The 20,050-nt window shown below is 40.8% G+C and overlaps 1 protein-coding gene across 1 annotated transcript in view; it reads right to left on the bottom strand.

Moving 5' to 3' along the window:
• The window catches only part of FGF14 (fibroblast growth factor 14), a 640,089-nt gene that overhangs the window by 191,381 nt on the left and 428,658 nt on the right, over window positions 1-20,050 (bottom strand). The window lies entirely within an intron of this gene.

Genomic DNA, 20,050 nt, shown 5'->3' with positions numbered 1-20,050 from the left:
TAGCCTTGACTAGACGAACCTTTGTTGGCAAAGTAATGTCTCTGCTTTTGAATATGCTGTCTAGGTTGGTCATAACTTTCCTTCCAAGGAGTAAGCGTCTTTTAATTTCATGGCTGCAGTCACCATCTGCAGTGATTTTGGAGCCCAGAAAAATAAAGTCTGACACTGTTTCCACTGTTTCCCCATCTATTTCCCATGAAGTGATGGGACCGGATGCCATGATCTTCATTTTCTGAATGTTGAGCTTTAAGCCAACTTTTTCACTCTCCACTTTCACTTTCATCAAGAGGCTTTTCAGTTCTTCTTCACTTTCTGCCATAAGGGTGGTGTCATCTGCATATCTGAGGTTACTGATATTTCTCCCGGCAATCTTGATTCCAGCTAGTGTTTCTTCCAGTCCAGCATTTCTCATGCTTAATGAACTAGACTCCAAACCAGTCTCTTGCATCTCTTATTGACCACCTATCCTTCCTGCCTCCAGCTCATCATCTATAAGACTGAAAGATTTTCTGAAATGCAAGCTCTACTCCAATAAGCTACTTTCAGAACTTCAATAGTTCCACTCTCTCCCAAAGATGGCACCATGGCTCCCTGGAACCATCCATAACATCCATGATCCATCCCCTTCTGTCCCCTCCCCTTCTCCCTCTTCAAGCCCCAGTGGCCCTTCACTCAATCTCAATTTCCCTTTGAGAAAGCATTCCTTAACTCTCAAGAACTTTGCAAACACAAACTAGTTGTGCAGCCAAGTGAGTAAATGAACGAATGAACTTTTTAACCACATCACAGCTACCCCTTGAGGAGGTTAATTTTTTGTTCTTACCTCTTTGTCACGTAAGCATTTGGATGATTTTCTAAGCCTGCTGAAGGTGCCAGACAGAAAGTGCATGAAAATAACCGGCAACTGCTGATGAATCTTATCAGCCTTGGGACCCTAAATTCAGAGTGGTCACTTAGAATGAATTTTTAGAGATGGTTGGACGATACAGTCTTGGTAATTAGCTTACATTTTAATTTTTGTGTTTTAAAGTTGCACATTTTCAATAAAAGTAATAAGTATCACACAAAATGTTCATTCTGAATTCCATTCATTGTTCTAAAAAGCAAAATTTTGTATAATGTTAGAAATGGTGGAGGAATGATGGCTATTAGGAATTCCTATTGTATCGTGTCAACACACTGCTGTTGTTCAGTTGCTAAGTCACGTCTAACTCTTTGCGACCCCATGAACTGCACCACACCGCACTCGCCAGTCCTTCCCTACCTCCTGGAGTTTGCGAAAATGCATGTCCATTGAGTGGGTGATGCCATCCAACCATCTCATCCTCTGCTGCCCTCTTCTCCTTTTGCCTTCAATCTTCCCAGCATCAGGGTCTTTTCCAATGAGTTGGCTCTTCATAACAGGTGGCCAAAGTGTCGGAGCTTCAGTATCAGCCCTTCCAAGGAATATTCTGGGTTGGTTTCCTTTAGGATTAACTGGTTTGATCTCCTTGATGTCCAAGGGACTCTCAAGAGTCTTTTCCAGCACCAGAATTCAAGGCCATCGATTCTTTGGCACTCAGTTGTCCTTATGGTCCAATTCGCACATCCATACATGACTACTGGAAAAACCATAGCTTTGACTTTATGGACCTATAAGTGTCAACATGGCTGCACTCTTATGAAAGACAGATCTGATTTAAAAAAAAAAAAAAAAACAACTATTCTATATATGTGTGTGTGTGTGCTCGGTTGTGGCCAACTATTTGCAACCCCATGGGCTGTAGCCCACAAGGCTTCTCTGTCCATAGAATTTTCCAGGCAAGAATACTGGAGCGGGTAGCTGTTTCCTCCTCAAGGGGATCTTCCCAACCCAGGGACTGAGCCCAGGTCTCCTGCATAGCAGAAGTACAATTCTATATATAACTTTCCATAAAGAGCATAATGTTGTCATTTATGATCAACAAAATACTACCATATTATCTAGAGAGCTTGCTTTTACAGATAAAGTTCTGTATTGACATAGTGAGACTATGATATATCTAGAGGAAGAATTCTTTAGTTCTCATAGTTTTTATTAATCACTTAATGCTGAGATTTTCCAATAAAGTAATCCTGGAAATAAACCTTTCTTTAAAATGAGTTGTTCCCCCCAAACAAAAGTATTATGTAAAAGGCAATAATTTGGCAGTTTAATGGTAGAAAATAGACTTTCTGAAATAGGACAATTCTTCCAGGGAAATTAATGGATATTAATTCAAACTATAAAGCTTCACTTTTAAAGAGAGGGAAACTTTCTTGAGAGGCAGTGATGTCCAGATAGACCTTGAATATGCATTTCCAATGCAATTTTATCTTTTGTCAGCTTTGAGAGTCGTACTCAAGAGGTCTTTTTAAATATGCTAAACTTTACCGATGATGTATAGGAAGCAAAGTATTTTATCTTTGGAGGGGTATATGATATATTACTATTGGAATTTATTTTTATCATCAGTACTTATTAGTCATGAAAATAAATTTAAAAGTATGTTGGTTTCATTACCCAATATACAGAATGCCAAATACATGCTGAAAATTAGCACTGTTAAACAATTCAATAGGATTGACCGAGAAAGAGAAAGAATGTTGTGAGTGTGTGTGTGTGTCTGTGTGTGTATGAGAGAGAAAGAGAGACAGAGAAAACAGAAGCGGTTGATAGAACTTCATAAGGTTTTCACTGTCAAAAGGACAGACTTCTAGACTTCTTTAATGATGTCAGCTTAATCAAAAATACATATATAAAATAAGCTCGTTAGTAATAACAGTAAATGAGTTCCCAATGCACAAGCTTCATTAGTGACAAAGAAGCAAAAATAAGAGGGTTTTTCTCTTTTTAAAAAATGTAGAAATAAGAGAGAAGTTTGACACAATTTTCACATCTGCAAAAGTCCTTATAATTAACATAGTCATCAAACATCTCTGGCATATACCAGAACATATACCAGGACATATACCAATTCTAATGTGCTGCCATGGAATTTTTAACCTTCCTCCAACTTTACAACAGGCATTTTTTTTTTTTTTTTTGGACTCAATATTCTATCCATTTCCAATTCAAGTGACTAGGATGGTCTCAGTTGGCACAATTTGAAGAGACATGAAAGAGACAAGATAAATTTCCTTTTCCTTTTGTGTGTGTTTTGGGGTTTGGGGGTTTTGTTACAGAAATCATACTTTATACGAAGGACACAAGACTGGCATTTTCCTACCTCATCAGGGTTTCACTGTCTTACATTAGATGACTATTTCTGTGCCTCAGCTTTCCCCTCTGAAATGGCCCATGGCTCTCATATTGAGACTGAATTCTATCCGTAACTGAGAAGATGCCCCAACACTTTCCTCTTCCAGGAAACTTTTCTCGTAACCAGATCTCTGAGCTATTGCCTGTTGTCATCACTGCCCAATATGAGCTTCTGTGATGACACACTTCAATGAGTACTAGCTGGCAGCTCTATGTATCTGCAAATTTTCTTTGCTACTCTTCCCCCATGCCAGTCTGCTCCCCAGTGGCTCAGTGCTAAAGAATCTGCCTGCAATGCAGGAGACATGGGTTTGATCCCTGGGTTGGGAAGATCCCCACAAAGAGAAAATGGCTACCCATTCCAGTATTTTTGCCTGGAAAATCCCCATGGACAGAGGAGCCTGGTAGGCTACAATCCATGGTGGCAAAGAGGCAGACATGACTGAGCACACTCACACACACACACACACACACACACACACAGCTCCTCAATTGCACGTCAGCAGAAACTGGAGGGACTGTAGACATTAGCAGCTCTTTGGGGCCACTGATGCTATTTAGCAAGTGAATGCTATTTTTAAACACTCAATTTGGTAAGTGCTAAAAAGCAAAACTGTGGTGTTGGAGAAGACTCTTGAGAGTCCCTTGGACTGCAAGGAGATCCAACCAGTCCATTCTGAAGATCAGCCCTGGGATCTCTTTGGAAGGAATGATGCTAAAGCTGAAACTCCAGTACTTTGGCCACCTCATTCGAAGAGTTGACCCATTGGAAAAGACTCTGATGCTAGGAAGGATTGGGGGCAGGAGGAAAAGGGGACGACAGAGGATGAGATGGCTGGATGGCATCACTGACTCGATGGATGTGAGTTTGAGTGAACTCTGGGAGTTGGTGATGGACAGAGAGGCCTGGTGTGCTGCGATTCATGGGGTCACAAAGAGTCGGACATGACTGAGCAACTGAACTGAACTGAACTGAAAAAGTAAAAAGAAAGGAAATTCAGCAAGGCACATGTGTGCCTGCTAAGTCGCTTCAGTAGCGTCCGACTCTGTGCAACCCTATGGACTTAGCCCACCAGGCTCCTCTGTCCATGGGGATTCTCCAGGCGAGAATACTAGAGGGGGTTGCCATGCCCTCCTCCAAGGGATCTTTCCAGCCCAGGGTCTGATCCCATGTCTCATGTCTCCTGCATTGGCAGGAGGGCTCTTTAGCGCCCCCTAGGAGGCCGAGTAAAGGCACACTGGTGCTTAACAATGCCTGCCCTTTAGTGACTGTGCCACGGAGATTTTAAAAAGCTCATGCAATTCCCCAAACGCCTAAAATTGCACTCAGAAAGATGTTTAAGTATCTCAAAGAACCTAGAGAAGAGTTAGCAAAAGATTTTTAATTGCTTGGTGTGGGAAATAGTAAGTGCTCACCAGATGGCATCCCACCCATTTTTGTCAAATAAATCCTGACGGTGTTCACCATGGTGACCTGCTGCACCCCAAAGAGTGAATCACAGTTGCTCTGAACCAACTGTGACTAGACCACGTGCTTTTTTTTTTTTTTTAATTAACTTTTATTTCTGTACAGTGGCTTTACAACATTGTGTTAGTTTCTGCTGTACAGCAAAGTGAGTCACCTATACATATACATATGAACCCTCTTTTTTGGATTTCCTTCCCATTTTGGTCTCCACAGAGCACTGAGTAGAGTTCCCCGAGCCATGCAATTGGTTCTCATTAGTTACCTATTTTATACATAGTACATCAATAGTGTCTATATGTCAATCTCGATCTCTCAATTCATTCCAAGCCCTTGTCCCCCGCTTGGTGTTCACACATTTGTTCTCCACGTCTGTGACTCTATTTCTGCATCTGTTTTCTAGAAACTCATTTCCCCAGATTTCCTTGGAGAAGTGTGCAGCTGTGATACCAGTTCCTGGCCCATGAGCTGTAAAGGGAAGTCTTCTTGTGGGGAGGAAGGGGTGTGGTGTGAGAGGTGCTAAGGCAGATTTTTGTGTTTTCCTACCCATTTGGCCTGGCCCCTTCCTTTCTCTTTGGGACTTTGGTATAAGACAGAGATTCCTGCAGCTCTGGGCTTCCCTTGTAACTCAGTTGGTAAAGAATCTGCCTGCAGTGCAGGAGACCCAGGTTTGACTCATGGATTGGGAAGATGCCCTGGAGAAGGAAATGGAACCCACTCCAGTATTCTTGCCTGGAGAACCCCATGGACAGAGGAGCCTGGTGGGCTACAGTCCATGGGCCACAAGAGTCGGACACGACTTAGCAACTAAACCACCACCTGCAGCTCTAGAAGTCATCTTGTGTCTACGAGGCATTCAAGAAGGGCAGGAAAAGCTGAGTTTCTAAGTCACTGATGAAGCCACTGAACAAGCCTATAGTTTGATCTCCCTTCAGACATTCCAATTATTTTTTTTTTAAGTCACATCCTCATTAAGTTACTTATAGTGGAATACATCTTGACATACTTAGGTATTTTCTAGGCATAGCAACATTATATTATTATATATACCATAACATAATATTGGAGAAGGACATGGCAACCCACCAGTATTCCTGCCTGGGAAATCCCACGGACAGAGGAACCTGGAGGGTTACAGCCCATGAAGTCACAAAAGAGCTGGACACGACTAAGTGACCAAACAACAATAAATATAACATAACACTGTAGTTTAGTCACTGCTTCTTGTTCAGTTCTTTTGTGACCTCACTGACTGTAGCCCGCCAGGCGCCTCAGTCCACAGGATTTCCCAGGCAAGAATACTGGAGTGGGTTGCCATTTCCTCCTCCAGGGGATCTTCCTGACCTAGGGACTGAATCTGCGTCTCCTGCATTGACAGGCAGATTCTTTGCCACTGAGTCACCAAGGAAGCCCAAATATTATATAATAATTATTATAATGTCATCTAGCTGTCCTTAGAGAAACTTAAGTTGGGAACTCCAGGAACAGGAATATTGTAGTAACTGGTGTTGATCTGTGCCATTTTCATCTTCTCTATCTGTTAGTGGAGTTCTTAGTGATCAAAAGCATGTCCTTTACTGATTTTAAAGTCTTATCTGTAAACTCTACACCTAGAGTGAGGTGCTTGAGAAATACTCAATTAAAATTTGAATAACTGTCAACCCAGTAACGTCAAGAAACTTAGGATCACAGGACTCAGCCTTTTAGTAATATCTCTTTATTCAGCCACAACCTCAAAATACCCTGTAGTTCAAAAGGAAAAGCTAGTTAAGCAATGTCTTTGTTCTCAGCAGGCTTTGTTTTTGAATGTCCAATTCAACCTTAAAAAAGTGTTCGATTATGAGATTAACTAGACATAGTTCTTGCTGTAAGGAGTTTTTAAGCTAATGGGAGAATAGATCTGCATAGCAAAAAGAAAATGGTGGCTTACATGGCATGATAGCAGGAAGAGAAAGGGGTTATTCCTGACTGGAATGTTCACAGATGCTACATAGGAGACAGAAGTTGAGCTCCACTTTGAAAGCTAAGCAAATTTTCAATATGTAAAACATATCTATCCAAGACATACAGATGGTCCACAGGCACATGAAAAAATGTTCAAAATCACAATTATTAGAGAAACACAAATCAAAACTACAATAAGGTACCTCCTTACTTTGGTCAGAATGGCCATCATTAAAAGATATGCATATAACAAATCCCCAAGAGGGTGTGGAGAGAGGGGAACCCTCCGACTATACACATAACAAATCCCCAAGAGGGGGTGGAGAGAGGAGAACCCTCCGACATCGTTGGTGGGAATGTAAAGTGGCATCACCCCTTTGGAGAAATGAATATGGAGTTTCCTCAAAACACTCAAAATTGAGTTTCCACAGGATCCAGCACTGAACCACTGAACCACTTTGCTGGACGGCAGAAACTAACACAACATTGTAAATCAACTACACTTCAGTAAAATAATACAGTTAAAATGAGAGTGAAGAATGAAGATTCCATCTAAAGAGAATAGCTGGAGCAACAGCATAGGTTTTTGACAAAAAGAAAAAGAAAAGAAAACGTGATGCAAAGAAAAGAGTATAGTAGGCTAATCAGATTTAAGATCGTATTACAGAAGACTTTATAGTTAAGGCTCAGACCATTACTCTTCATTAAGAAAAAATGCAAAACTGTCCAAGGTTTGTGGCCAAATAATCATGTTAATATAATCAGAGGCATGCTATAGAACATAGTTAGACTAGTAAAGAGGTCTTCTTACAGTACAAGTTAAGACATTTGACAGCCTAAGAAGAGACTGAGGGATGTCTAAGTACAGACTATGGTAGTGTAACAGGAAGAGAAAAAAATGTAATTCCATTTTCTCAGTCTTCCTAGTACCCAATTATAATCTCCAAATTGAACAGTGTCAGTAATTATGTTGATAAGCAAATCACTGCCTGTATCTATTCAACAGGATCTAGGAAACTGGAAACATTAAGGAATGGAGGAGAAGAATCAGACTCAATTTATATCTCCCAAGAAGATGAGTATATCCTGTTTGTTCAAAGAGATGAATTTCAGCATTTAATCATCTTTTTATGAATGCTCAAGCTTGTTGGATTTCCACCCCATCTATATCAAGCCTCCAGATTTCACCAATACGTAATTTGACAATCCTCAAATAATAACAAAGATTTTAATAAGACTTTCAATTTGGAATTCAGCTGCTAAGTATGTGACCTGCCCTTACAGCTGTAAGGTATAACATCACCTCAATTCATTTATTATTATTGTTGTCAATAATAGCCTTAATCATCCAGACTATACTCATCCTCTCTGGTTCCTCTTTACATTTCTTAACACCAGAAAGAGAATAATATTAACATGTCATATTAAATTTCTTTGAGTCACCTATTAAATATTTGACAATGACCAATATATCATCTACTACAGTTTTATTATATTAATAAAACTGCTCCACTTTGTCCAATAGCTTGTGCTTCATGAATTTGTACAGTGTATTTAATTAAATCCCATCAACGTTTATGAGGTACCTACTATGTTAAACACGGGATGATATTTTATGCATTAAACATTTTTATCTTTAAAATAGGCATGCAAACCATATATTATTATGCTACTGCATAGATAAAGGAAATTAAGAATGAGAAAATAAGTTGTCCATAATCTAGTAACAGTCATTGGTAGAGCTGCTCAGATGCTCCCAGTGAAGGAGAAAAAAAGAGATAAAATATTTTTCCTATGGTCTTGTTCCTTGTTCCTTTTCTCTTTCCTTCCCTTCTCTCTCTCTTATATATTTTATTATCTCATTTTAGATGTTGAAAATTAAACTCTTGCTACAGTGACACATTTAATTGTGAGACTAATGAGACCATAGCTAAATGTAATCAATATAGTCAAGATAATCAAGATAACATGTAGGAATATAATCAAGAATCTGCTTCATGAGCACAGATGGTTTCCAAGCTACAAAGAAGATACTGAACCCCAAGGAGGGCCCTCATTTCCCAGTGTTTCCTTCCAGGGACTTAAATTTGCATTTAGAGATGAAGTTTGATGCAAAACAAAATCTCAACAAAGGAGCTATGAATCAATATCCCCTGGATACTGTGTCTAGCTTGTCTCATTTCAAAATTAGTTTTGCTTTTTGTAAATGAGGTACAAAAGTAAATGGATAACTAGTTCTCCTTTTTGGGCAAAGAAAGCAAGAGGTGAAGCAGAAGTTGTTAAGAAAGTAGACCTTTTCTTTCCCCCAGGTTTATTGAGGTGTGATTGATCATTAAAACTGTAAGATATGGGGCTTCCCTGGTGGTCAGTGGTTAAGGATCTGCCTGTCAATGAAGGTGGCAGATCCTTAGTCTGGGAAGATCCCACACGCTGTGGCACTTACAAAGCCCCTGCCACAACTGCGGAGCCAGCGCTCTAGAGCCCGGGAGCCACAACACTGAGGTCCGCACGCCTAGAACCTGTGCTCCGCAACAAGAGACGGAGTGAAAAGTCTCTTTTCACAGTGAAGAGCCTGTGCACCGCAATGAGGACTAGCCCTTATAGACACCTAGAGAAATGCAGTGCAATGGAGATCCAGTAGAACCAAAAATAAATAAATACATTTTGTATACACAGTGAATATTCATTGGAAGGACTGATGCTGAAGCTGAAACTCCAATACTGTGGCCACCTGATGTGAAGAACTGACTCCTTGGAAAAGACCCTGATGCTGGGAAAGATTTAAGGCAGGAGGAGAAGGGGACGACAGAGGATGAGACGGTTGGATGGCATCACTGACTAAATGGACAGAAGTTTGAGCAACCTCTGGAGTTGGTGATGGACAGGGAGGCCTGGCGTGCTGCGATTCATGGGGTTGCAGAGTCGGACACGACTGAGCGAGTGAACTGAACTGCCTGAACTGATACACTGTGAAAGGACTTCTCTTCACTGAGTTAATGAAACACAATCATCACCTCACATTTGCCCTTTTATTTTTTTTGGTGAGAATATTTAAGTTTTATTCTCCTAATAAATTTCAATTATATAGTACAGTGTTATCTACTCTAGTCATCATATTTATAAATTAGGTCCTCGGATCTTATTCTTTTTTTTTTAATCATTGAAAGTTTGTACCCCTTTGCCAACCTCTCTGTATTTAACACCCTCCACTCCAGCCCTTGGCAACTATTTTCCTACTCTCTGTGTCTATGACTTGGACTTTGTTTTTAGGATTTTTTTTGGTTTGTTTTTAGATTTCACATGTAAGTGATTCTATGCAGTGTTTGTCTTTCTGCTTACGCCCCTTCGCAGAATGCCCTCCAGGTTCATCTATGCTGTCATAAGTGGCAGGAGTTCCTTCTTCGTAAGGCTGAATAATATTCCACTGTGGATACAGACCCTCTATTTTTATCCATTTATCGATCCACAGTCTTGTGTTGTTTCTATAGCTCCAGTGTGGTGAATAATGCTGCAGGGAACATGGGAGGATAGGCATTGCTTTGAGAGAATCCTTTCATTTCCTATGGACGCATTTCCAGAAGTGGGATTGCTGGAGCAGGAGAATAGATCTTAAAGCTTACTACCCCGCCACGCCCCACCCCCAACACACAAACAACGGCAATTATGTCAGGTGAGGGTGGCATTAACCAACCTTATTGTAGTAATCATTTTGTAACACACATGCGCACCAAACCATTAGCTTGTATGCCTTAAAATGACATATATTACGTGTTTATAACAAAGCTGGAAAGAGAAAACTTATTAAATATAACTTTAAATAATATACATTTTTTTTAATTTAAAAAATATAAAAGAGAAAAGAAGCTTAAAGCAATGCTTGAGAAAATTACTTCTTCTAGAAATGTAAGAGTTTGGTTAGTCTGCTTAAACTCGAATTAATAGCTAACTAACCCAGTCTCTGATTAAGAACACCAAGCGTCAACACAATGCTATCTGTAATGCTTAGTTCTTTGAAAGGAGCACACATCTAGCACTTATGTAACATTCATTAGGTATTTTCTCTAACAGAGCATCTCTGTGTGTGGCCCTGGGCTTCCTGAGTCAAAGTCACACAGCACAAACCTTAAGCTCATGTCTTCTGTGTTCACCTCAGACCTACTGAATCACCCAGTGTCTGAGGATGGAGCAGCCTCTTCTGTTGCATTGGAATGTCTAAACGGATATATTTGTAAAATTAACATTCTGTTTATTTATTCTAAATTACTCATTAACTTATTTTAAATTTATTTTTGGCTGTGCTGGGTCCCTGCTGCCATGCCCAGGTCTTCCTCAGTTGCGGTAAGTGGGCGGCCACCCCTCATGGGTTTCTCTTTGTTGGGGAGCACAGGCTCGATAATCATGGGGCACAGGTTTAGTTGCTCCACAGCATGTGGGGTCTTCCCTGGCTAAGGATCGAACCCATGTCCCCTGCATTGACATGGAGATTCTTAACCACTGGACGACCAGGGACATCCCAAAGGCATTGTTAATTACTCAGTTAAACCTCAAACACGTCACGTTTGAGAGTCCCTGCTCTATGTTTTCCTTGCCTATTTTCATAATGCTTCCCCTCTGACTACGTTAAGGTTTAACTGTGTGCCAGTATCAGTTTCTGCAGTACAGGCAAAGCATCATCATTTCAAGGTCATGTGGTGTGAACTTTTATGTTGTGTGGGAGGAACTTACTCTTTCTTGTGAATAACGCACACAGCAAGGAAAACAATGGAAACGCTAGAAGTCACTAAGTAAGCAAATCTGTTCTTTAGATGCTCTCCTTTCATAGCTTCTTCTAAATTAAGGTTGTTCCTTTGAAGACCCTGGGCATGGAATTGTTATGCATCTGTGTTCAGCTTCTTGTTATGCCACCTTTGGGGTGATACCACTTCTTGTTGATGACGTCTTTGTAGCGCTTTTGAATTCTCTACAGAATCTATCACATGCCTTAGATACAGGAAGGGCCAAATAGATACCTGCTGCCCGTTTAGAAGAAGAAGCTGATAAATTAATACTCTTGGGATAAGATGGGGTGAGGCCTGAGCACACTGGTGACAGGAGAGAACCATTTTTTTCTGAATTTGGAGCTCACCTACGATTAGAGGGTGAGATGGTTGGATGGCATCAGCACCTCAATGGACATGAGTTTGAGCAAACTCTGGGAGATAGTGAAGGTCAGGGGAGCCTGGCGTGCTGCAGTCCATGGGGTTACAAAGAGTCGGACACGACTGAGCAACTGAACAGCAACTATGACTGTGCTGTAGATGAGTCACTGGGTCAATGACCAGACTAAGAGTTTGTGACTCGGGGCCAACATGTTAAGATATTTTTTAAAACGACTGTCTACCTTTTATTAGTTAAGATTGATGACTTGGAGGGGAAACTCTAATTGATTACATATTACAACCAATTTCAAACAAGTGAAAGTGCAGCAATAAATAGATAAATGTTGTTTATCTTCAGAAATGAGTTATAAGTGAATAAAGGTGAAGTTATGATGTAATGGCTATCCCTAATTTATGAGGAGGGTTGTCATAAATCTGACAAGAAGTCTGAAAAATATCTCTTCAAATATTTTTCCCAATCTACCAAACTAGAATATAATATTTTAACTGTTGGATGTACAAAATACTGTTTTCTTCTAACAGCTATTGCACACATTTTTATTTTAAAGATCTACAAGGAAAATATTGATGAAGTCCCCATAGCTTAAGAGGTCTAGTCCTTTATGTTTAAAAATGCCCTAAAGATTCCCTGGTGCCTCAGACAGTAAAGCGTCTGTCTGCCTGCAATTCAGGAGATCCGGATTCGATCCCTGGGTTGGGAAGATCTCCTGGAGAAGAAAATGGCAACCCACTCCGGTACTCTTGCCTAGAAAATTCCGTGGAGGAGCCTGGTGGGCTACAGTCCATAGGGTCGCAAAGAGTCGGACATGACTGAGCGACTTTACTTTCACTTTTTCAAAGTTAGAAAGTCAGAGCATGGAGCTGTGAAATGAAGTTCCCCCTGCTCCTTCTTCTCTTATCTCATTCATTCTTTAACCATTCATTCATTCTTTTATTCATTCATCCAATTAGCAGACTGTTTATGATGTGAGCATTGTTTGAGCCGAACAGAGCTGGGCATTTGAAAGCAGTGGCGGGGAGGTACTTTCAGGAAATGGATTTCTAACGGCTCGTTGCTGCCCATCCATACTTTAAACGGAGGATAACTTTGGTCAAGAAAAAAGAGGAGGACATACCCAGTTATCATAGAACTCACCAGCTGACAGGGGTAAGAACTGTTGATGAAAGAGAGGATGGGGGACGTTTGGCCAATAGGCTCCATGTTTGGGGACATTCGTGGATCCTCCTTCATAAACAGATGGATCGTGTAGGCCTTTTTAAACTACCTTTATCCAATACTCAGCTCCTAGGTTGCACTTATAAAGTATTGGTAAATTAATAAATAACACATTTATCTGACCCTGTGACTGACTGAAGGATAAGAAATGGTACTGTCAGTGTTTCTGGCTGCCCTCATTTAGTCAGACCACTGCCTCGGACGGTCTCTGGCGCTTTGTGAATATCCTTTGCCAGCAAAGGAACAGGAGTTCAGATGGGTCCTTTGGAGATCCTATGCAATCGGCTGGTGGGACCCCCTCTTCATTACTTATGCCATTGCACAAAGTCCCCATGGCTTTTTATGACTATTTTTCACCCTCAATTAAACTCAAAACTGGCATATGTCCATCTATTTTAAATTTTGCTTTATGTTAGTTTTTATATGAAGGATTTTCTGCCCAGAGGAACAAAGCCACATCTAATTAGTTAATAGGAGAAAAAGGCGGAGAGTTGTGATGACTGGGGGTGAAGCAGGGGGTTTCCAGGAAGGCCGTTCCTTTGTCCTAGCACAAAACCCGCCACATCCTGACAGAGTGACCTCAAAGGGCCAAGACGGAACGTTCTTTTTTTTTTCATTATTCATCATGTTATTAATACAGTCATTGTTATGGGTGCTCTTTCTTCCGGTTTTATTATTTGCCTCATGACAATCTCTGAATCTCCCTTGACTGTCTTTTGTTCTAGTCAAAATAAGTACTATATAACAGCTTTTTCTAATTGGCTCCACTGGCTATCAGTCCTCAAGGGGCCAGATTTGGATCTCATATTTTCAAGTCCAGTGGAAGCTCCCAAAAAAGATACTATTTGTCAGCTCTCACAGGAACCATACTTGGGAGATGTAGACCTTGAACTCAAGTGCTTTCTTTCTGTCTCTATCTTCAGCACATTCAGAAAACATTTCATCAAGGCAACATGTTCCCAGGATATTTTTGAAGTAATCCCCCCCCTTACACCCCGCATCTCACACTTTGCATATGGCCCTTCGTGCAAAGACATTTTTGAGGTATTCCTGTGATTCTATCTGCCAAGAGGACCCTCTAAGTGACATTTAAAGACTGGGGATCAATCACATATGCAGATACAAGAATCCTAGATGAGAAAAATCACAGGACCATGATTTTATGCTTTTCTCAGTGATGTCTCCAGGTACTTAATGGGGCACATAGAAATTCTCTAGGCAAAATCAAATTCTGGTTCAGTCAAGTGTTTTTAGAGCTACACAGCACTTTTAGGCTGGGAGGAGTGATGTTTTGCTGAGAGGGTCTAACAAGAAAGTTATTTTCTGGTATAAAGTGGCTTCTCCTATGAAACCAAGTCAGTGATGTATACTGCAGCAGATACATTAACATTTGAAACAGTTTAGTGCATCAGATACATTCAAGTGTGCATTCTATGTAGCAGGGCATGCCCTCACATTTTCCATGGAGCTAGGGGTCCCAAATGGGAATTTAATACAGAGTAACCCAAGGGACGGGAAAGAGAAGAGCTCTCCTCTATCAATGTTATTTTAAGCTTCCAGTATAAATCCCTGATGAATCAGACCGAACACAATATCAGGTGAATATAAGATTATATGCTTCCAATAAAAGCCTGCTTTCCGTGGGGATCTGAGTGTTCGTCTGTGAGCACAGCATGTAGATTTCTTCCATCTTTCTTCCACCTGCACCCTCAACATCAAAGGAACTTGTTGACTCAACAGTAGATATTGATGAGGCTCCCTGAACAGTGAACAGCTACCAGACTTAGTCTGTTTCAAAGCCATTGAAACTATTAGAGCAGCTGGAAATATTAAAACAAATGCAGAGGGCTTGCTGTTTAGTTATGTGAAAACAGGCAACTAATTTCAGGGCTCTTTTTGCCCTAGGCAGCGATATTTCAGCAGAAGAAAGGCAGAACTCAGAAACCACAGTGTACTCTCTTTATCTACAGCATTGACTCCCTTCAAATTCTTCTCTAAATTCAAAATGAAAGTGATAGTCGTTCAGTCATGCCTGACTCTTTGTGACCCCAAGGACTACAGCCCACCAGGCTTCTCTGTCCCTGAAATTTTCCAGGCAAGCACACTGGAGTGGTTGCCATGCCCTCCTCCAGGGGATCCTCCCACCCAGAGATCAAACCAAGCCCTCCTGTACTGCAGGAAGACTGTTCACTGTCTGAGCCACCATTCAAAATATTTAGGAGTAAAAGTGCCCTGAGAGGTCATGTACTCTGGCTTTCTCTTTTCCACACTTCTAGAAGAAAAAGAAATTCTTTCACCCTCATTACTCATTGCAATCTTATTGAGAAAGTCTTTCTTTCAAAGATTTTTGGAGTGTTTTACTTTGAGGGAAGTAAACCAAATGCAAGAATAATGGCATAGGGATTCTTTTGCTTGAGGAAATATTCAACTCTATGGAGAAACAGCAGCTTTGGTGCGTAAGCTTTGCTACAGAAAACTGTGAACTGGAGATCTGATACGTATTATCAGAAACGTTGATTTGCGAGGTGGGTTGGGCAAATGACCCTTAGCACTGTAGTTTCTCTGCCTTTAAAACTATCTTCACCTTTCACGGACGTACTATCTCTAGCTGATGGGATACATCCCACAAGTGTACTTAATTTTACTTTCTTTACTTCTGTTTTTAAAGTTCTTGAGAAAGCATTTGACCAGCTGGTTTGGTACATAATGTGAACTGAATAATACACATGCATGTTTAAAAAAAGTTATCCTCTTCCTCCAGAGGTCGTAGTCATGGAAACCTTCTAATACTTTTAAGTAAAATATAGCCATTCTTTCAAAGGAAATGTTAACATCATTCACAAAGATACTTCTCTATGAAATAATGTAGATTGGCATCGAGATAGTCTCCTTTGCTGCGGTAGTTATCTTACTCTCTCTTTTATAGTTGATACAGAAGTCTTGATTTTGTGGTGGCCGCTATTCAATTCATTTGCTAATTACTGCACACTTAACTTTCTCACCTACCCCTTTAAAGGTCTGAAATTTTATTTTTATCAATATTTTTAAAAACTCAATCAATATCATTTATTACAATCATTGAATGCTATTGACAACCCTACAGGCTGGTTAAGAAATTATGTGTCTTATTAATCCATCTTGATTTGTTGTAGATTCTGCTATTTAGCCACAAGACAATAACATTTATCCTTAGACAAAGGGAATAGATATAAATAAGTTAATGCCTGTCCAGTTCTCAGAGTAGCAGAATAGTTACCAATTGAACATTCACTCTTTGGGCCCACCCTTGGGACTCATAGATAGTTCCTCATCTTCACAAGAACTTTCAGAGTTAGGCATTCCTTTTCAAAGATTTTTTTTTTTTTTTTAAGAGTTAGGTATTCTTTTCTCTAGCTTGATGATGAGGCTCTTGAGGCTCAGAAAGGTAAAGTAACTTGCTTAAGGTCACACAGCTAGCCAGTGGTAGAGCCAGAACTCCCCACAAACATCTGACTCTAAAGTTGCCTGTGCAGCATACTTCTCCTATGAGATTGCAATTGAACACACCAGTCATTTGAAGTTCATGAACATAAACTAGTTTTAATGACTGGGGAGTCCACATATGACACTGCAGTGCTGCCTGACAATATTTTAAACTATCCATTACCTGAAAATGATATCCCTTATCTATCTGAAAGAGTTGTAACATGGCACAACTCCAGGGGGCACTGAAAATGAAAGTTGCTCATTTGTGTCTGACTCTCTGTGACCCCATGGAACTATATAGTCCATGGAATTCTCCAGGCCAGAATACTGGAGTGGGTAGCTGTTCCCTCCTCCAGGGGATCTTCCCAACCCAGGGATGGAACCCAGGTCTCCTGCACTGCAGGTGGATTCTTTACCAACTGAGCTATCAGGGAAGCCCAAGAATACTGGAGTGGGTAGCCTATCCCTTGTCCAGCGGATCTTCCTGACCCAGGAATCAAACCAGGGTATCCTGCATTGCAGGTGGATTTTTTACCAACTGAGCTGTGAGGGGGGCATAATTCCCATCATCTTCTATAAGAATAACCCCTCCTAGAGTCATGCATTTCAGACCCTGAACTGCCATCCAGGGCAGCCCTGATAATAAACTCGTTCTGACTCAGTAGTTAAAAAACAATCCCGTGGGTAGTGAAAAAGAAAAAAAAAAAAAACAGTAAATAAAACCACAAACACATTTGTCATTTATAATTCTCAAGCCAGGTGGCACTGGTGGTAAAGAATCTGCCTGCCACTGCAGGAGACATAAGAGATGCAGGTTCAATCCCTGGGTCGGGGAAGATCCCCTGGAGGAGGGCATGGCAAGCCACTCCAGTACTCTTGCCTGGAGAATCCCATGGACAGAGGAGTCTGTTGGGCTACAGTCCCTGGGGCTGCACAGAGTTGGATACAACCGAAATGACTCAGGATACAAGCCAGAAACCCAAGCAATATACTATAAAGTATTTAACATGTTTCTGTTGACTGAATGTACATCCAGGCCCAAAAGAGGAATAATAGATTTCTCACTGAGTGTCAGTGCATGCGTGGGTGTGTGCTCAGTCACTCAATCATGTCCGACTCTTTCCTTTTTTTAATGTGACACTTTCTCTGTTTTAACTGGACAAGGAAGTAGGTGATCCCAGGAATGTGGACATCAATCCTGCAAGTGTAAACTGAACTAGCCTTGGGACAGAACCAACATCACAGAAGGCAGATTGGAGAAAACATACAAACAAAAATCACAAAACAATATATGTCCCACAGTTCACCATAGGGTCACCGAGTCACAGCCGCACTTTATGTAAACTAATAAATTCCAATTTTGTATAAGCCAATTTGAGCTTTCTTCAACTTATATACTTATCAGATCGTAAGATTGGCTAAATATCAGCTGGCTGGAAACTTCAGTCATGTAAAACAACCCCGTTCCCAATGTGGAAAAACTAGAATCTCATTTTCCTGACAGAAAAGAAAATGCTAGCGAACTAAAATCTCCATTTGAAAGACCAATCAGCTAAGGCAGTTTTTGCTATAATTACATTATATTTCTGGGGCTCCATCGCTAACCCTCCACTCACTCCTCCTGCAAAAGAGGGAGACTCAAACATGTTAACCAAAATGGGGGTGCTTTCTCATGGGTTTACATTAGTCTGTTGGGTGAAAATTTCCATTTGCAATAGACAAATCTCCTCTTTTAATAGACATGTATTTTCAAAGCAAAACCCCCTCACTGTCCTTATCTGGCTAATGAAGTTCCTGCTTACAGATAATCTTACATTACCTGTAATCTGTATAGAACAAGGATATTTGATGTGGCATTTTCTTGACATTTCTATCCTACTATAATCACACTCTTTAATTGTCTCTGCCTCATCTGCATAGTAGAACTGAAGTCCCAACCTAGTTTCTGATTTTAATCAGAATTCATGGAGCCAGAAGTATCACTAAACATCATTCAGAAAACACTGCTATCAAAGACATTTTCCCAATGTTTTAAAAGGCAAAAGCAAACTATATTTTTCTTTGAAAAAAAATGAGGTCATTTGCATATGTGGCAAAAAAACAAAGGGATGTTTTTAAAACTAAATTTAAAAAAACTGAAAGCCCAAATGGACTTTTTAAGCCTTAATATAGGAGAAGTACAAAACCTGATTAGGATGTACCTCTTAAATTATTAGGCTGATAACACCATCTGAACTCATTAGGCATTTGCAAAAAGCAATGATGATTCTAGTGAAATGTCAGATCTACTTTCAGAGGATCTCTGTTGAATAAATTACCTCTGTCAGGTCGCTAAGGGCTCCTGCAGTTCCAGAAGCAAGCCAGTACCCCTAATGGAGGAGTCCTCCCTTGAAGGTGATAATTCACTCCCCCTCGCCCCCCAAAGGCCAGCTCCAGCTACACATGATATCACCCCTGCCACAAAGTCCTGTAGAGACTTTCCTGGAGGGATGGCCAGTGTGTGTTGGAATCTATACAGAAGCAGCAGAGCAGAGAATAAAGAGGACCAGGAGCCAAAGTAGCAACCATGGGCCAACCTCCTTTAAGGAAACTTGTCACCATAAACCCTATTGTTTGAGCAGAGAATAAAGAGAAGGCATGGCCAGAAATTAGGGGTATGGTCACGACCACAGCCTCCTTGGTCAGGCCTCCCAGTGCAAATCCCGTGAGAACAATGACTAGCTGTATGGCCCTCAGTGAGATGGGTAACTGCTCTGTGGTTCAGTTTCCTTGAGTATAAAAGTGGGGAAAAAAGCAAGACCTATTTCTTGAGGTAGTTATGAGAATTAAAAGAATATGCGTAAAGTGCTTATAGCACTTAACTAAGCACCACACGGATTTGGTAAAGAAATTAATTAGAAAATAGGACTAACATTTACGGAGACTGTTTACTGCAATTTCACTCTTTTCTTGATTCCACAAAGGGGAAGGAGTGAAACTGTATTGAATTTACTTAGTAAGACAGATCTTATAGCTCATCTATCTCCCTGCTGCTATTGCTAAGTCGCTTCAGTCATGTCCGACTCTGTGCGACCCCATAGACGGCAGCCCACCAGGCTCCCCTGTCCCTGGGATTCTCCAGGCAAGAACAGTGGAGTGGGTTGCCATGTCCTTCTCCAATGCATGAAAGTGAAAAGTGAAAGTGAAGTCGCTCAGTCGTGTCCAACTCTTAGCGACCCCATGGACTGCAGCCTACCAGGCTCCTCCGTCCATGGGATTTTCCAGGCAAGAGTACTGGAGTGGGGTGCCATTGCCTTCTCCAATCTATCTCCCTGGATTCCGTTAAAAAAAAATTTCAAAATAGGCATTATTAGCTCTAACTTACAGAAGAGAAAAATGAGCACAGAGAGTTTAAGTAATTATCCCCAGCGCTCTGTGATTTGCATCCAGTTCTCTGTGGATCCAAAATCGAAACTGTTTTTCCCATCTCACAACCTTGTAAGCTAAAGGTTAGAGTATGATGGGAAGGCTTGAAATTGACATAGAAAGAGGAAAAACAAAAG

This window comes from Bison bison, unplaced genomic scaffold (assembly GCF_000754665.1).
Source record: "Bison bison bison isolate TAMUID 2011002044 unplaced genomic scaffold, Bison_UMD1.0 scf7180017864527, whole genome shotgun sequence".
Lineage (NCBI taxonomy): Eukaryota > Metazoa > Chordata > Mammalia > Artiodactyla > Bovidae > Bison > Bison bison.
The sequence above is the reverse complement of the archived record's forward strand: the minus strand, read 5'-3'. Positions and strand labels throughout refer to the sequence as shown.